This window comes from Dromiciops gliroides, chromosome 3 (genome assembly GCF_019393635.1).
Source record: "Dromiciops gliroides isolate mDroGli1 chromosome 3, mDroGli1.pri, whole genome shotgun sequence".
NCBI classification, from domain to species: domain Eukaryota; kingdom Metazoa; phylum Chordata; class Mammalia; order Microbiotheria; family Microbiotheriidae; genus Dromiciops; species Dromiciops gliroides.
The window spans coordinates 347453719-347472746 of record NC_057863.1 but is presented as its reverse complement, the minus strand read 5'-3'; the positions used below and the strand labels follow the sequence as shown (position 1 = coordinate 347472746).

General features: G+C 39.4%; 2 pseudogenes; one reads left to right on the top strand and one right to left on the bottom strand.

Annotated features, from left to right (window-relative positions):
* Positions 1-44: 44 nt before the first annotated feature.
* On the bottom strand, positions 45-8015 carry LOC122747582 (annotated as a pseudogene).
* A 4564-nt stretch (positions 8016-12579) lies between these two features.
* LOC122745336 lies at positions 12580-13662 on the top strand (annotated as a pseudogene).
* The last annotated feature ends 5366 nt before the right edge of the window (positions 13663-19028 follow it).

Here is a 19028-nt window from a genome sequence, read left to right as displayed (position 1 = left end):
TAGCAGGCTAGGTATTAAGTGACCTGGAAGATAGATATACATGATCAGTCAATTCCAGTATGAAGCTCCAGAGGAGGCAACCAGACAGTAAATACTGAAGTCTCTGGTAGCCACTACAGTGGATACAAGAAGAGGAGGAAATCCATGCTCTCTAGAAATTTACAATCTACTCAGGGATAGAAGGCCCTCCCCCCCTTTCCTTCTCCCCCTTTCTTTGTCTTTCACTAACACACACACACACACACACACACATGCACATGCACACACACACATCTTTTCAGTAAGTGGTTTGGTACTAGTACTCTAGAATCAGTGAAAGGGGAGGGGGAGGGGGTTAAGAGAGTTTTATGGAAAGGATAAACTCAAACTGAATGATGGTAAAGAAGAAGGAACATTCCCCAGTGAACAACAACATAGGGGATAGTGAAAAGAAAGTAGGGCCCGGTTGCTAGGATAACAGCCTGCAGCATGCACACTCACCTTACTCCAATCCTGGAAAGCAAGTGATTTCGGTGAAGACTGAATGACAGGCAGAGCAAACTCTTGTGTTTGTCCAGAGTGGTAACGATCCTGGAAGAGTGTTAGTATCAAGTTAGGTCCTAGGAAATAAGAGCTGCTTTTGATTGTGTGCTGATGGAGAAGCACAGGAAGGCATCAAGAAGGTCTCTTTTCTCATTAAAGGAAAATTGCTGTAGGAACCTTGGAACCAATATCCAGCAGGGGGAAAAAGAAAGAAAGAAAGAAAGAAAGAAAGAAAGAAAGAAAGAAAGAAAGAAAGAAAGAAAGAAAGAAAGAAAGAAAGAAAGAAAGAAAGAAAGAAAGAAAGAAAGAAAGAAAGAAAGAAAGAAAGAAAGAAAGAAAGAAAGAAAGAAAGAAAGAAAGGAATTCTTCCTCTCTGAGACCCTGGAGTCTGTCTCCTACACAAACTGAAGTATGAGGTGGTAGAAGGGAGGAGGCCTAGTTGACAGTACTAACCATTAGGAAACAATTCCTTCTCTCTGAGGAACAACATTAGATTAATCTTCATTTCCGTGCCAGGGTATGTTCTCTTGAAATAGCCTCCCACTGCCCAGAGGAATCCAATTAGCTTCTTTCTCCAGCAGCAAAGTTCCTAATTGTGTTTGCATTTGAGGGGTCTGTCTTGCCTCTTCAATAGATCCTCATTCACTTTTGATAATAGGCAACATGTAGACAAGTCTATGCATCCTGCCCATTTGTCAGACTGTGCAGTAATCTGGTTTTCCAAAGCAATTGATAAAAATTCATGACTGACCCAGAATTCAGACAATCCATCAAATATTTCTTTTTTATTCAGTCAAAAAATAATTATTAAAATAATTATTACAAGACAGAGGCAGCATGGCAGAGTATATAGAGAGCCAGTCTTGAAATCAAGAAGTATGGGTTCAAGCTTTGACACATAGTGGATACATGACTGTGAACAAATCAGTGTGTTCTCAATTATAAGTTGTCAAAAGTCAGCAGGTACTACCCTGCATGGGTGGGAAGATTCTTCATCCAGGAGTCTGGTGACATCACAGATTCAATCTTTACCCCCATATACAAGATACCAGTGCTGAGCCCAGGAGAAGACAGTAGAGTCTCTCTCCTTAAAGATCTTACATTCTATTGGGGAAGGTGGACTCATACAATTATTCATTCTATAAACATCTTTTTTAGTATAAATAATATTTATTGAAGTTATCCTCTGTACTGAGCCTGAAGATTTTGTCTATATAAATGCTTTGGAACATTTCACAGTTTCTAAAAGGAATGTCAACAATTACAATAATCATGCATACCATGATTCATAATCACATTTTAGAAACATTTTCAACCATTTCTTTTTTAATAATACTATTTTTTATTTAAAATTTTGAGTTCAATCTATTCCTCCTCCCCTCCTTCCCATCCCCCTCCCTGAGGCAGTAAGCATTCAGATATAAGTTACACATGTGCAATTATGTAAAACATGACCATATTAGTCATTCATTTTCAACCATTTCTAAAGAAATGCTTAGAATATTGTTATATATAGAACTACTTTCAATGAACTATGAAACATTGATTAACTTTTCCAGTATAGGCTACAATGTCAACACAAAAGAGAGGCATAATTGTTTAATTTATGAAATCAGAATATAATATTTACTGTAAAGAAAAATTAAAAATCTTTCCAATAAAGGCCATTACATTATTAAACCAACATGAAGAGCACAACTTGAACTTGAGTTCATTCATCTTTTAAAGCTATCCTCTGAATACTTCAGCTCAAAGCACTTAATTCAGTACTGGGAATATGGACTTTGACGGAAGTTTGGCAGTGACTCTGTCCAACGGTCTCTTTGCTTCACACTATGGAAAGTTGTTCAAATATTGAGGGGCAATGCTCACTAAGCATTCTGGGTTGATATCTGTATGTATCTGAAATAATTCTTTGTTTTAAGAACAAATTCATTATAAAGCATCCATTCTGGCTTGTGGTCTAGAACAGTTGAAGGATGCAACTGACCTACTTCCTTGTCCTTTACAGTCAAATAATGCCCTGTTCATTCCAAATGTGTCACCTGCATAAAATGCCCAGCAGTCAAAGCTTTTCTTATATTAATGTACTAGTTTCTGTTTGTGAAGTCTGTACTTCTACAAGGCAAATTAAATCTATTCATGATTCATGACAGCTGCTGACATACATTGTCTGCAGATAGCAGGACCTGTAGTTAATGAAGTCGTCATGACATTACTGACCTGACATGATTTTGTTTAAAAATGTAGCAAATGTTCATCACTGTCAGATGATCTCTGCCTATGTTGACAAACTTCATCTTGGCTCTGTCTGCTGCTTTCTTGTCCTCCTTGGGGAGAACAAGACACTGCAGTACTGTCAACTCTGAATTTGTTTTTTGGGTTTTTTATTTAGAGAAGTGACTTACTGATTTACTATTTTACTTTAAACACCCCCCCCCCTCCCTTTCCCCCTTTATGTTTACCATCTACTCGTGCTGAATCCTTCCAAGGAGTTTGCTCCAGCATACATCTCCAGGTCCTTGCTTTGCTCCTTTTTTTTTTTTTTTTTGCAGGGCAATGGAGGTTAAGTGACTTGCCCAGGGTCACACAGCTGGTAAGTGTCAAGTGTCTGAGGCCAGATTTGAACTCAGGTCCTCCTGAATCCAGGGCTGGTGCTTATCCACTACGCCACCTAGCTGCCCCCACTTTGCTCCTTTTACCAAAAATTGCAAAACACAATTCCATCACGCATCTTAAGGGCTCCAATCATCAAAGATAGGAAAAAAATCTTTGGAATCGCCAATTAAGTTGAGTCAAAAAAATCCACATGAATGCAGTGTGGTTGGGGCAGGAATCTACTCCTATATTCCTGGTAATCTGATCCTGCTCCAGAAATCCTTGTAATTCCTCTTTCCTATCCTATCCACATTATGATTTTAATCCAATGATCCAGCTCCATGGATTGGGATCCAATCCAAACCTTTGTAACAAGCAAACTCCCCCCAAAGGGAGGCAAAATGTTAGGTTTTCAAAAAAGGTTTCTGGGGAATGATGAGTTATGTCTGTCATCAATTTAATAGATGTACAACAATAACTATGAATTCCCCAAAACAAGTGTTTGAACGGTGAAGTTCAGATAAATTTTAGAAACCTAATTATCATAGAGACTAATTGGAAGAAGCATTGTATAATTACAGGTCAACTGATAATGCCAACATTTGTTCCTTGTACAGTATATTACAGGTTTTGTGGTTGCAAAAAGTTACATAGTTGAAAAAGTTTACTGCTATAGCTACCCACCTAACTCTAAACTAAAGCTAGATAGAACCTTATTAGAATAATTATAGTCACACAACTTGCAACAACCATTTTAGCAAGCTGTGGATACAATGGAAATTTCGCCATCATGGATCCCAGTTCAGTCAAGTCTCCATTGTCACTTAAAGCAACTAGATAATTCAAAAACTCTAGGACTCTCATCAGTTTCAAGGGCTGGTGGATCCATAAAATCAAGTATTCCAGCTTATCTATACTAAATTTCTTCAACTGTAATACCAGTGATCCCAAATTAGACCTCAAAATCTCAGGGTAAGTACTGTCCTGCATTTTAGTTTTAAAGGCTTTCTCTATACAAGTCTGAAACATTTTCTAGATTTGGTATGACTAGCTTGACCAACTTTGCTGGACGGCTTTGCTGATTGCTGCCACCAAAAGAAACTCCACTCTGATTTGAGGATTATATACCTTTTGTTTTGCAAACTCAGGGTCAATGACAAACACACCACCAACTGCTAGTGATGTCTTTGCTATTGTGGTAAGATTATTGGAATTTGGCTGGCTCATTGGGAGGGGCCTGCCCTGAAGTGATGTATTTTTGAAGGACCTCCCCTTTTGGTGGAGGAAGATTTAATGCTCACTGAGGGGAGTCTGAGTCTCTTCTCGAGTTTCCCTCTTTCCATGGAAAGAGCAGCAGGAGTAGATGCCTCAGGTGGTGAGTTAACATAAAAGCTATGCTTTCTTTTAAATTAGCTTAACTGGAAGTGAGTTGGGGATTGTATAGACTTAGGTTAGAGGTAGGAGGATTTTCCGTATTTTTTTTCCCTCTTCCCTTATCTTTGATTTTTATTAGTTTCACCTTTGCTGTTTATTTTATTCCCAAGTAATAAAATCTGATCCGTTTGTGGAAAAGAGGCTATAAGGCTCCTTTCTTATTGGTCTGGGAGAAATATCTAAAAAGGCAGTTCGGAGGGGAGGGAGCTTTGGAACTAGAGGTCTCTCATTATTTCAGGGACCCCAATATTACAGTGAACCACTCAATTAACTCTCTAAATATTAAATTTGACCCTCACACTATATTAGTAGATACAACTACCTTTTGTTCTATTGCTCCATTTTGGTTTTTTGAAGGGGGATGCTCAAAAATTCTCTGTTGTTGAAGTTGAAGTGTGGAATGTAGAGGAGTGATTTTAATATCATCAACTTCTGCACCTAAATAATCAATTTCATGCTTTATTTTCGTACCAGCATCATCAATTTTCTCTTGTCTGGTAAAGAAAAGTTCTCCTTCCTTCTTTTTAGATGTGTAAATTTGTATCGCAGTTTGAATTGCTGCATTGAGGTAATCTCTTTCTGGTTTTAGAATATAAAAAAATCTCAACAGAGTATGTAGAGTCAGGGATAGTTAAAAGGGGACAATTATGTAAGTATATCTGAAATTTTCCAGGATCTGAAATAGCACTCATAACAATAATCTTGAAATCTGATCTTTGCCTCACAACCTCTTCAGAACTCCCATTAGAATATTTGGGGGCAGCTAGGTGGCGCAGTGGATAAAGCACCAGCCCTGGATTCAGGAGTACCTGAGTTCAAAGCTGGCCTCAGACACTTGACACATACTAGCTGTGTGACCCTGGGCAAGTCACTTAACCCCCATTGCCCCACAAAAATAAAAAAGAATATTTGTGGCTAACATCCTTTTTTTATAAGGCCATAGCACTTCAAAAGGAGATCATTCATAGCCTTTTTGGGGGGGGGGCAAGGCAATGAGGGTGAAGTGACTTGCTCAAGGTCACACAGCTAGTAAGTATCAAGTGTCTGGATTTGAACTCAGGTCATCCTGAATCCAAGGCCGGTGCTTTATCCACTGCACTACCTAGCTACCCTGGGCCATATCCTTCCAAGCCCTTCTATCTTCCACTATCTCTTGAAGTCTGTCCAAGTTCATGTTGATTGTTTCCATGATATTATCTATCTCATGCTCCTTTGTTCTCTTTTCCTTTTGCCTTTAATCTTTCTCAACAACGTGGCCACAGTATTTAAAGTTCACCTTCAGAAGCTGACCTTCCAGTGAATAGCCTGAATTAATTTAAGTGTTGACTGATTTAACCTCCCTGCTCTCCAAGGGACTCTCAAAAATCTTCTCCAACACTACAATTTGAAAGTGTCAGTTCTGCACCACTCAGTTTTCCTTATACTCCAACTCTCAGAGCCATATATTGCTACTGGAAAAACTGTAGCTTTGACTATGCAGGCTCTGATGGTAAGTTGTTGTCTCTGCTTTTTAGCATGCTGTCCATATTTGCCATAGCTTTCCTTTCAAGGATCAAGTATCTTTTAATTTCATGGCTACAGTCACTGTCTGCAGTGATCTTTGAGCCCAAGAATATAAAATCTGACACTGCTTCCCTCTCTTTGCCAGGAAGTGATGTGACCAGTTGCCAAGATCTTAGTGGGTTTTTTAATGTTAAACTTCAAGCCAGCTTTTATACTTTCCTCTTTCACCCTCATCAAGGGGCTTCTTAATTCTTCACTTTCTGCCATCAGATTGGTATCATCTACATATCTGAGATTGTTTATATTTTTTCCTGGCAACCTTAATTAATCTTAATTCTGGCTTTTGATTCATCCAGCCTGGCATTTTGCATGATATATTCTGCAATACATTAAGTAGATAAGGTGACAATATGCAGCCTTGAATTCTGTTTCCAATCTTGAACCAGTCAGTTGTTCCATGTTCAGTTCTAACTGTTGCTTCTTGGTCCTCATACATTTTCCTCAGGAAACAAGATGATCTGGTTCCCATCTCTTTGAGGATTTGCCACATTTTAATGTGATCCATACAGCCAAAGGCTTTAGTATAGTCAATGAAGCAGAAGTAGATTTTTTTTCTAGAACTCCCTTGCTTTCTCCATAATCCAGTAAATTTTGGCAATTTGGTCTCTAATTCCTTTACCTCTTCAAAAAGCAGCCTGTTGTTCTGATAACTCTTGGTTCACATATTGCTGAAGCCTGGCTTGCAGAATCTTGCTGGCATGAGAAGTGAGTGCAATTATTTAGTAATTTGAACATTCTTTGACTTTGTCTTTCTTTAGGACATAAAGTGTTCTTTTCCAATCCAGTAGCCACTGTTGAGTTTTATGAATCTGTTGTTATATTAAGTATAGCATTTTAGGGGGCACCTAGGTGGTGCAGTGGATAAAGCACTGGCCCTGGATTCAGGAGGACCTGAGTTCAAACCCAGCCTCAGACACTTGACACTTACTAGCTGTGTGACCCTGGGCAAGTCACTTAACCCTCATCACCTGCCCCCCCCCCAAAAGTGTAGCACTTTAACAGCATCATGTTTTAGGGTTTTAAATAGCTCAGCTAAAATTCCATCACCTCCTAAGGCCCACTTGACTTCATTCTCCAGGATGTCTGAATATCTCCAGGATGTTACTGATTTAGATCAGTAATCACACAATCATGGTTACCAGTGATGTTAAGATCTTTTGTTGTATAGTTTGTCTATGTATTCTTGCCACCTCTTCTTAATTTTTTCTGCTTCTATTAAGTCCCTACCATTTTTTTATCTCTTATCATGCCCATTTTTGCATGGAACTATCCCTTGGTATCTCTAATTTTCTTGAAGAGATCTCGTCTTTCCCATTCTATTGTTTTCTTCTATTTCTTTGGACAGCTCATTTAAGAAGACATTCTTATCTCTCCTTCCTTTTCTCTGGAATTCTGCATTCAGCTAGATATGTCTTTCCCTTCCCCCTTCCCCTTCCCCTTTCCTTCTTTCCTCAGGGGCAGCTAGGTGTTGCAGTGGATAAAGCACTAGCCCTGGAGTCAAGAGGATCTCAATTCAAATCTCCCTTCAGATATTTACTAGCTATGTGACCCTAGGCAAGTCACCCCAATTGCCTTAAATATCCAGGGCTATCTCTAATCATCCTTGTCTATATTTTGCCACTGGACCCAGATACCTGGAGGAGAGAGTGAGGTTGGTGACCTTGTAAAGTGCCCCCTCACTTAAATACAATTCAATGCAAGTCATGGCATCACCCCAATGTCATGGTCCTCTTCAAAACCAAAGGACGAACAACAACCTTCTGTCCTCAGTTATTTGTAAAGCCTCACCAAACATCCATTTTGCTTTCTTGCTCTATTTTTTTCTTTGAGATATTTTTTACTTGCTGCATCCTATACAATGTTGTAAACCACTGTCCATAGTTCTTCAAGCGCTCCATCTACCAGGTCTAGTCACTTAAATCTATTCATCACCTCCATTTCATAGTCATAAGTACCTGGCAAATACTGCTTCATATACTTGCTAGCTATGTAACTCTGGGCAGCTAGGTGGTCCAGTGGATAGAGAGCACTGAGCTTGAATCAGGAACACTCATCTTCATGAATTCAAATCCAGGACAGAAATTTACTACTTATTCAACCCTGGACAAGTCACTTAACCCTGTTTGCCTCATCTGTAAAATTTGCTGGAGAGGGGCAGCTAGGTGGCACAGTGGATAGAGCGCTGACCCTGGAGTTGGGAGTACCTGAGTTCAAATTCGACCTCAGACACTTAACACTTACTAGCTGAGTGACCCTGGACAGATCACTTAACCCCAATTGCCTCACTAAAAAAAAATGTGCTGGAGAAGGAAATGGCAAACTACTCCAGTACCTTTGCCAAGAAAACCCCAAATGGTGTCATAAAGAGTTGGACACAACTGAACAACAACAACATGATTCTGGGCAAGTCATTTAACAACTCTTTTCCTTTGTGTCACCTATAAAATGAGGAAGTTAGATTCAATATCTTTTTAAGGTTCTTTCCAGCTTTAAACCTTGTGATCCTATGAAGTGTTCCCCATACCAAAACTCTGCAGAAGCCTGTAATAAGAAGCTAAATACACATGCAAGGGTCATTAGTCATTCCATGGTCCTGGTCATGGATTCTGAGGTGGTCGGTTTCCATATGGGTTGAAATTATAGCTTTTTTACATTGATCACATTTAAATTAATTGCCCAACAGTATGAAATTACTGATATTCCCTCTAGTATGATTTTTCTTATGAGTCTTCTAAGTTTGCTTCTGCCTGAAGGACTTTCCACATTCATTACATTCAAAGGGTCTCTCTCTGGTATGGATTCTCTCACATTCAGTAAGGGAATGCTTTTAGGTAAAAGCTTTTCCACATTCATTACATGTGTAGGGCTTCTCTCCAGTGTGAATTCTCTGATGAACAACAAATGATTCCCTTACGTTGAAGTCTTTCCCACATTCATTATACTTATAACATTTCTCCTGATTATGAGTTTTTAGATGCATATGAAAATACATCCAGTGTCTAAAGGTTTTCCCAGTCATTATATGTGTAATGTTTCACTCCATGTTTTTCCTTATGTACACTAAATCCACTTTTAAGTATGGTAAGGTGTCCCATAACTTGGAAAGCTTTCCCACATTCATTACACTCAAAGGGCTTCTCTCCAGTAGAAATCATTTTGTGTTTTTTAAGGTTTGCCTCCTGACAAAAAGTTTTCTCACAATCAATACACTCGGAGCTAAAGTCTTTTCTCCATTGATTATACATATAGGGCTTTCCCCCAGTATGTAGTCTCCTATGTTTAACCAGTAAATGTCTGAGGTGAGATTTGAACTCAGGTCCTCCCAACTTCAGGGCCACTGCTCTATCCTAGCTGCCCCCAAGGATGCAGTGCCAAGGTGTTGTGAACAGAGAACAGTGAGCAGGCCAGTTTGCCTGATACAACAGTAAGTGAAGGGGATGAAATAAGAAGGGAAAGGTAGGTGGTACTCACCTTGTAGAGGGCCTTAAGTGACTCATTAAGGAGTTTCTATTTCATTCTAGAGGAAACAGGGAGAAGAAGGTTTTTTGAGCAATAGAATGATCTATATGGTTATGTGCTTTAGGACTATTACTCTGGAAGCTATGTGGAGTATGGGTTGGGAGTGGGGGAGAAATGAGGCAGGGAGATAATTTAGATAGCTGTGGCAGTAAGTAGTGCAGGGCAAAGATGACAAGGGCCTAAATTCCATGAAAGAAGGAGAGAAGGGGGTGGATGTGAGATATGTAATTGTGAGATGTGAGAGATTACTTTGCAACTAATTGGATATGAGGACAGGGGAAGGGTCACAGATGATGATGACAACGATGACAACCAGTATTTATATACCTCTTTAAGGCTGGCAAAGCACTTTACAAATATGATCTCAGGGGCAGCTAGGTGGCGCAGTGGATAGAGCACCAGCCCTGGATTCAGGAGGACCTGAGTTCAAATCTGGCCTCAGACACTTAACACACACTTACTAGCTGTGTGACCCTGGGCAAGTCACTTAACCCCAATTGCCTCACCAAAAAAAAAATTATCTCATTTAATCTTCACAACTACTCTGGGAGGTAGGTGCTCTTATTATCCCCATTTTATAGATAAACTATCCTCAATAGAGACCAAGAGTCTACAATGTTAACCAATCTAGCCCACATTCCCATGGACACAATAATTCAATTTAGGTATTTGCCACTGAAGCACATGGTTCCTAGAGCATCCAGGGCTGCGAGATAGGTTTTTTCATGGGACAAAGAGGGGGAAGGGTTGGAGGGAGTCAGGGTAAGTACAATGGCTAGTGCCAGTGTCACTGGAGGGGAAGAGAAGTGTGGTGCTGTCCCCTGACTTGGTGCTGAAGTTGTTCTCTGAGTCATTGGTGCTGGAGCTTTTTTTTTTTTCTTTCCTTCTTTCTTTTTTTTTCTGGTGCTGGAGCTTTTAAAATAAAAAGTCATTAAATGACAGGTCAGGAAGCTCAGAGTCTTAAAACTTTTCTAGGGCCAAAAAAGTGGTCTCTCTGTCCTCTGCTAAATTTTAGCAAGTTTCATTCTTTGATTCTGGGAGTTCCTCCTTAGATCAGACTCCAAACTCTCTGGGCAGCATAGAGAAAAGTTCCTTACTTGGGGATGGTAAAAGCTACTTAGAGGGAGAACTTGAGAACCTGCCAGAAAGCTAACAGTTTCATCAGTACGTATTAACATTCCCCAGGGAAGTTTGATTTGGGCATGAGAGCCAGGTGCTACTAATTCCAGTAGTTCATTTCTCATAAGCTCCTCTGCTTGGTTTTGACTCCAGGAATATCATGCCTCCGCCAGGATAAGCTCATCACTTGAAACCTCATCATCTTGTAAATTAATTCAATATCAATAATCAATACCTCCTCAGCACCCTCAGTTACTTCTACCCTCTAATTAGAGAATGAGTAGCTAGGTGGCACAGTTGATAGAATGCCAGACCTGAAGTCAGGAGGACATCTCCCTCACTTCTGAGCTGTGTGACCCTGGGCAAGTCACTTAACCCTGTTTACCTTAGCTTTCTCATCTGTAAAATAAGCTAGAGAAGGAAATGGCAAAGCACTCTATTATCTTTTCCAAGAAAACCCTAAAAAAAAATCCTAAATGGAGTCATAAAGAGTTGGACATGACTGAAAACAACTGAGAAACTGATGAGAGAACTAGAGGACAGAGCAATGAACTACACACAAACATACAAACATACTTTTTCAAGAGGGCTCACATTTTTGCAGGTAAGCAATTTCATTTCAAATTCATCAAATTGGCAAAGATAACAAATGGAAACAGTGTTGAAGAGTTTGCAAAGACAGACACATGAATAAACTCTTGCTGGGGCTCTGAATGCTTCCAGTATTTCTGAGAATCCATTTAGAATTCTGCAAGAAAAATCATTGACCTATTAATTTCCTGCAAGCCAGTTTTCTTACTTCCTGGCATGTAAACCAAAGAGGCCCATAACAAAAGGAATACCCAATATATTAGAAAATATGCATAGCAGTATTGTTTATATTATCAAACAACTGAGGGAAAATCGATGACCATCAGTTGAAAAGTGGATAAATAAATTATGGCATGTAAGTATTATGTAATACCATGAGGGATAATAAGATGAAGAATTCTGAAAAATATAGGCAATTGTATGAAGTAGTACAAAGTGAAGAAAGCAAAATCAAGACAACAATATACAAAGTGATTACAATGACATTAAAAAGTAATCAGTTGGGGCAGCTAGATGGCGCAGTGGATAGAGCACCAACCTTGGATTCAGGAGTACCTGAGTTCAAATCCAGCCTCAGACACTTAACACTTACTAGCTGTATGACCCTGGGTAAGTCACTTAACCCCAATTGCCTTACTAAAAAAAAAAAGTAATCAGTTGCTCCTTCCTCCTTCCACAGTACCGGCTGCTTCCCAGTAACTTGGAGATGGTCAGAGAGAGCTCACATGGCAGCAGCACCAGCTCCAGGATCTCCTCCACTGATTTCCTCTTCCTCCAGGGCTGGCCCAGGACCTCCCTTAGTATACCACTGCCACACAGCCCTTTCTCTTTGAGTTAATGGCACATTACCCCAGGACTGGTTTATAATGTAAGAATTCAAGAATTAGACCACAATTTGGCATCACATAAAAACCAGTCCTCTATTTATATTTTGTCAGAGTTTTATAATAATCCATGATATGTTCTTCAAATCCTTTAATTCTTGGTTGCTTTTAATTACCTCTATGCAATAATGGGCAGATTGGACAAAAGAATTGTTGCCACACTGTGGTCTTGGTTTTCCAGTACCTTGTATGATTTGTTTCAGTTGTGTTTGACTCTTCCTGACCCCATTTGGGCTTTTCTTGGCAGAAACAGGAGTGATTTACCATTTCCTTCACCAGCTCATTTTATAGATGAGGAACTGAGGCAAACAGGATTAATTGACTTACCCAGGGTCATACAGCTAAAAAAAATATGATATCGACATTCAAAGGAATTTTTCACCCATTTTTAATCACCTGCATTATCCTGGGTTGTTTTGTAGTGTGTCTGCTCATTTACATCAAGCCCACCAGCCACTGGATCTTTGGCCCCATAGAGACAACCAGCTCTGTTCTGAAAATGAAAAATTTATTTTCCAGCAAAACTGATGGTTTGAATGAAACCATCATATTGATTTGAGTATTGCCTTTTGGGCAGACATTTGACCTTTCATCCTGTTAAGCAATGTTTAACATCCACGGGTGTCACCTCACCACCGATAGAGCCCTTTACAACAAATCCCATGCTATTCTGATTCATCATCGAGACATAAGTTGGGATCTTGCTAATTTACCCCAGCAAGCTAGGCTACCATTCCAGAAGTGGATCTGGATGAACTTGGAATCACCTACCCACACACCCCAGAAGAGAGGCATTGAACACCTCTTCAATCTAACTCTGACTTATCGCCGTGACTCTGATATACAAGTGCCTTATGGCTCCATGACAATAAGCACAAACTCCTTTGTGTTTGATGTGCCAAGCAAGAAGAAGCTGGTGTGCTGGGTTGTCAGTAACTGGAATCCTGAGCATAAAAGAGTCAAGTATTACAGTGAGCTGAGTAAAAGCATTGAAATCCATACCTATGGACAAGCATTTGGGAAGTACATGAAGGATAAAAGTTTGATTCCCACCATATCTATGTGTAAATTTTACCTTTCCTTTGAAAACTCAATCCACAAAGATTACATCACTGAAAAACTCTACAATGCTTTTCTGGCTGGTACAGTGCCTGTTGTACTAGGTCCATCTAGGGAAAACTATGAGAATTTTATTCCAGGAGACTCCTTCATTCATGTGGAAGATTACAATTCTGCCAGTGAGCTAGCCGAATATCTTAAGGAGCTAGACAGAAATGAGACATTATACCTCAGTTACTTTAACTGGAGAAAGAGCTTCACAGTGAACCTTGTACAGTTTTGGGAAACACATGCATGCTCTGCTTGTGACCATGTGAAGAGACACCAAGAGTACAAGTCTGTTGGGAATCTAGAGAAATGGTTTTGGAATTAACATTTGCCATCTCTTGAACACTTAGTAGAAGATTCCAATGGAATCCATTTTAAGCTGTGATAATAAAAAGAGAGGCATCAGTCTATGTTACATGCCACAGCTCACTCAACCGTCCTCTCTTGAGTACCTTATTTATATTTTGTCAGAGTTTTAAGCAATCAACATCAGTAGTTTTTAGCACTCAAATCCACTGAATGGATTTTAAATTAACAGTTTTATCTTTATTATTTTTTTTTTAGTGAGGCAATTGGGGTTAAGTGACTTGCCTAGGGTCACACAGCTAGTGTTAAGTGTCTGAGGCTGGATTTGAACTCAGGTATTCCTGACTCCAGGACCGGTGTTCTATCCACTGTACCACCTAGCTGCCCCCGAACAGTTTTATCTTACCAAGAAAACATCATATTTCACCATTCTATATATACTGAGATTAATTGATGACGATTCCAAAGGGGAAAAAAAGGCAATCAGATTCAGATGGTCCATATTGAAATCAATCTCAGTCCTATAGATTTTGTTGTTCAGTCACATCTGACTGTGGTTTTCTTGGCAAAGATATTAGAGTGGTTTTACATTTCCTTCTCCAGTGGATCACCATTTTTTAATTACCTTTTGTCAGGCAAACAGAGGGGTAACCTCACACAGCTAGAATGTGCCTGAAGCAGAATTTGAACCAAAGTCTTCTTGATTCCAGGCCCAGTGTTCTATCCACTGAACTACCAGCTGCCCAGTCAGTCCTAGAAAACTGATATGGAAATCCACTTTCTCTAAGTAGAGAGGTGGGGATTTGGGGTACAGAGTCTAGTGTACACTGTGAGAGACAATGGCTGTGTAAATGTTTTTGTGGTTGTTACATTATAAGGAAAGGCTTGGTATAGAAGTCAAAGGGAAATGACAGTGATGTAAAAACAAAAGGCAATAAAAAAACACCAACGAATAGAAAACAAAGATGCCATCTGTTCCCATTATAAAAATATACAATTCCTACCCCTTTCCCTCCTTCCCTCTCTATGCTCTCCAGCTACCATGCTGCATTGGAAAGAAGGAAACACATGGAAATTTAAAGCACTAATTCTTTTTTTTTTTTAAGTGAGGCAATTGGGGTTAAGTGACTTGCCCAGGGTCACACAGCCAGTAAGTGTTAAGTGTTCGAGGCCGGATTTGAACTCAGGTACTCCTGACTCCAGGGCCGGTGCTCTATCCACTGCACCACCTAGCCACCCCTGAACCATGAGTTTAATGAGTCTGGTTATGGTATTATGTTTAAAACCTATTGCTTGATTTATCAATAGACATATTGAATATTGAGTCTTATTTCTTTTTGATAAATTGTTTATTACTTTAAGTATCTGTTACTGTCAGACTAGATAGAGAATTCATGTATAAGATAATGTGTTTACTTGCTAAAAGAAGATTATGTAATAATATCTAATATTATCAGTCACTTACATTCATTTATCATTTACATGTCATTGTGACTATGTATATTGTGGGTATGGTTTGGAATTATTGTATATATTACAAGTAGATCATCAGTTATGCAGCATAACATGCATTTTTACCATCATACTGTCTTTGGTGAAATTAATATGAGATTTATGAATTATGGAAACTTATCATCTCAGAGACTAACTGCTCTTACAATGAGTTTGATATAGGCCCTGTAGAGAATGTATGTACAACAGGAGGAGAGGCAGGTACATGTAAGTCTATGGTTTGCTTATGATGGCAACTATATAAACCACAATTGCTGGACACAGTCCAGTTTCTTCCTCTCTCCCTTCTAAAAGTTTTCTTTTTCTTTCACTAAGTCTGATGGCATAGTCAGAATCCATCCACCTGTGGCCTAGCACAATTACTGGATGTCTCAAAACCATGAGATGTGGTATGATAACCTTTCCATAACATTTTCAGGTGTCATGAACACATTACTAAATTTGGCTTTGATCCAGACACATGGTGGTAAGAAGTGTTATAGATTACATAACTACCTCAACCCTCTATTATATAAAGGAGGGAATGTAATGGAATGTATTAAATTTGATCATTGACAATGCTATGCTAAGGTTTAGTAAAAAAATCCAGCAATTCAAACAGTTAAAGAAGAAGATCCAGCTTCCTCCTGATGACATCTTACCACTCCAAGAAGACAAGAGAACTGAGAAAAGACTTCCAAAGACTTAATTATTTTTTACTGTTTCATCTAGGAACACCTGTTCCTAGAAGAAAAAAGGGGGGAATGTGATGAAATAATGGGATTTAGCAGATACTCAAAGACCCACCTGGAGATTAATCTATACTGATTGAATCAAGTGAGAGTGATTGACCGCTGATTAAGCCTACTTCAAGTTAATTGGATTGTAATCACACCTGGCTATCCCTTAAGAAGGTATTGTTCTTGGAAACTAGACTGTGAACTCAACTTGAGAACACCTTCAAAGCCAATGGATTTGGATGACGCCAACCAATTACCTTGAAGCAATGTGTAAGGACCACCTCTGTTCCAGATCTATAAAAAGCTTTCACAAACAGCTTGCAAGGGTGTTCCTGATTAAAGCAGGCTCATGGAGGAAGACTTCAGGAAGAACCCAATCAGGCTAGAACTCTAGGTTAGACTCGAGCTGAAGCTTCTGATTTAAGGCGACCACAATTTAGATTTTAAACATCACAACACCATTACTGAGTTAACTGTGTTTATCTCTCTGCTTTATGCCTGGGGAGAGGAGAGAATACACTGTCTCTAACTTTTAAGAACTCTCAGTTAAATGAGGAAGATAAACCCCATAAACATTGAAAGGGAAAATGAAAAATTAAATATAACTAAATGTTAGATCATGTGGTGCAGACAATAATTGTTCTGGGAGTTTAGAGAGGGGAGGAGGGCTACCAGGAAAGGGCTTTGTGGATGACAGAGCTTCAGGTGAGGTTTGAGATGGGCTGAATGCAAGGATGGGAAATAGGTGAAGAAGAATGGGTATGGTATTCTAGGCAAGGCAAGGCAACAAGGATGTGTTAAGTGCTTACTATGTGTCAGGCACTGTGCTAAGTACTGGAGATACAAATACAAGCAAAATGATAGACAGTCCCTGCCCTCAAGGAGCTTAAATTCTAAAGGGGAAAACAATACATAAAAGATAACTGAAAATAAGTAGGAACATTGGGAAAAGTAAGAAAGATTTTCTTTGATTTTTTTCTTTAACTCTGAGAGCCCTTAGAAACCCTGGTTTCAAAGGCCTTTACTACTCGTGTAAGGTCAGTGAGTGGCGGGTGCTCTTATTGTTGTTGTTTGTTTTTCATTCTGGAAGAGGACCATAACATCAGGGTGATGTCATGACTTACAGTGAATTGGATTTAAGTGAGGCAGTACTGTGCAAGGTAACTAAACTCACTAGCCATTTGGGGCCAGTGGTGAGATGTAGATCAGAATGACTGGAGATGACCCTGGATGTTTAGTAAGTGTCTGAAGTGAGATTTGAACTCAGATCAGGGCCAGTGCACTATCCACTGTACCACCTACCTGCCCCACTCTTGTCTTTGTTTCTTTTTGTGTGTGTGTGTGAGGCAATGAGGGTTAAGTGACTAGCCCAAGATCACACAGCTAGTATGTATCATGTCTGAGGCCAGATTTGAACTCAGGTCCTCCCAAATCCAGAGCCAGTGCTTTATCCACTGTACCACCTAGCTGCCCCTGCCCCACTCTTATCAACAGAACATGTGGAAAGTCATTCTAGGTCATCCCAGGAGACTGCTTCACTCTGAACTCATTTCTGACCTTTGGAAAATTCAAATCTATAGATTCATATCTGCCCACTAAATAGGCCTTTTCCTTCCACTATGTTCATACAAGAAACAAAAAAAATTGTGACCCAGTACTCCTTGGCTTTTTACATCAATGTGCAGGTTTCTATGGAAAGAATAACTATTTCTATACATGACTTTGTCTAGGCAGGCCCTATTTTTCCAGGAACCTTGAGAATTTGATAGGGGGCAGCAAGGCCACTTGTTCCCATATTAAAAACTGTGATCATTCTGGAACACATAATTCCTCTAACTTTAAAGCACTGAGTAATAAGATGACACCGATATTTTTCTTTGTATCCTCAATAACTGGAACAAAATAAGCTTTTTTTGTTTTTTTTGTGAGGCAATTGGGGTTAAGTGACTTGCCTAGGGTCACACAGCTAGTGTTAAGTGTCTAAGGCCGTATTTGAACTCAGGTCCTCCTGACTTCAGGGCCGGTGCTCTATCCATTGCACCACCTAGCTGCTCCAAAATAAGCCTTTAATAAAAACCAACCTTTTTAGTTGGTTCATTGAATAATTAAACCTTACAAATGGATGTCCCCAACCTAAGAGATCACTCCCTACTTGTTGAGGAGACAATAAAGCATACCACTTTTCCCCCTCAATTATCAAGGAATTCTCTGTACCAGTGAAATCAGAGCTCCAATTCCCTCCTAATCGTGAGAATATATTTCCTTAAAACAAACCTAAATCTGTATCTCTGTAACTTTTCCTAGTTCTGCTTCCTGAGAACAAACCAAACAAGTCACCTTTTCCCGTAATCAAATGTAAACTACTCGAGGGTAGGGACTATTTAATTTTTATCTTTGTATTCCCAGCATCTAGGATAATACCTGGAACATAGTAGGAGCTTAAGAAGTGTTATTGATGGATTGATTCTTCTACAGTAACTGATCATCCAGCCTTTGGATACTCTCTATATCACAGCTAAAGAGCTATATCCTTATATCATACCAAAAACTGCCTCTTTGCAAATTCTACCCATTGCTTATGATTCTTTCTGGGACCAACCAGTGCAAGTGGACTCTTTCTTCTATTTGACAACTCTTCAAATACTAAACAACAGTGTTTGAGTGTTCTCCCCTGAGTGTTCTCCCCTGAGTGTTCTCCAGACTTAACTTTTTCAGTTTAAATTGTTAAGGGGTAAAATTCTAGCTAAACTGTCTAAAATATCTAATGAGTGGTCGCCAATAAATTATAAACTTTAGCAAGAGTTAGACTTTTAAGCATTTATTAAGGAGAATAAGAATTTGGTAAAGAGAGAGAAAAAGGCCTAGATTCCTATCTATTAAAGGGAGAGCACATTTCTAGCTCCGCTCTCCACCAGAGTCCAGAGGAAAGAGCCCCAGAGTCAGCGCCAGTCTCTTCCTTCCTCCTCCCACTAGTCTGCGTCACTTCCTCCCGCCAAGAACTCTTCTACAGTAAGTATCCAGCAGGTGGCGTCATTCCAATCGTTACAGTCCCCCCTGTTGTTCCTCAAGAAACAAAATGTTTCCTTGACGGAACAGTAAAAACAATATAATAACTATTGCTAACCAATAATATGTGAACAACAATATAGAAAAG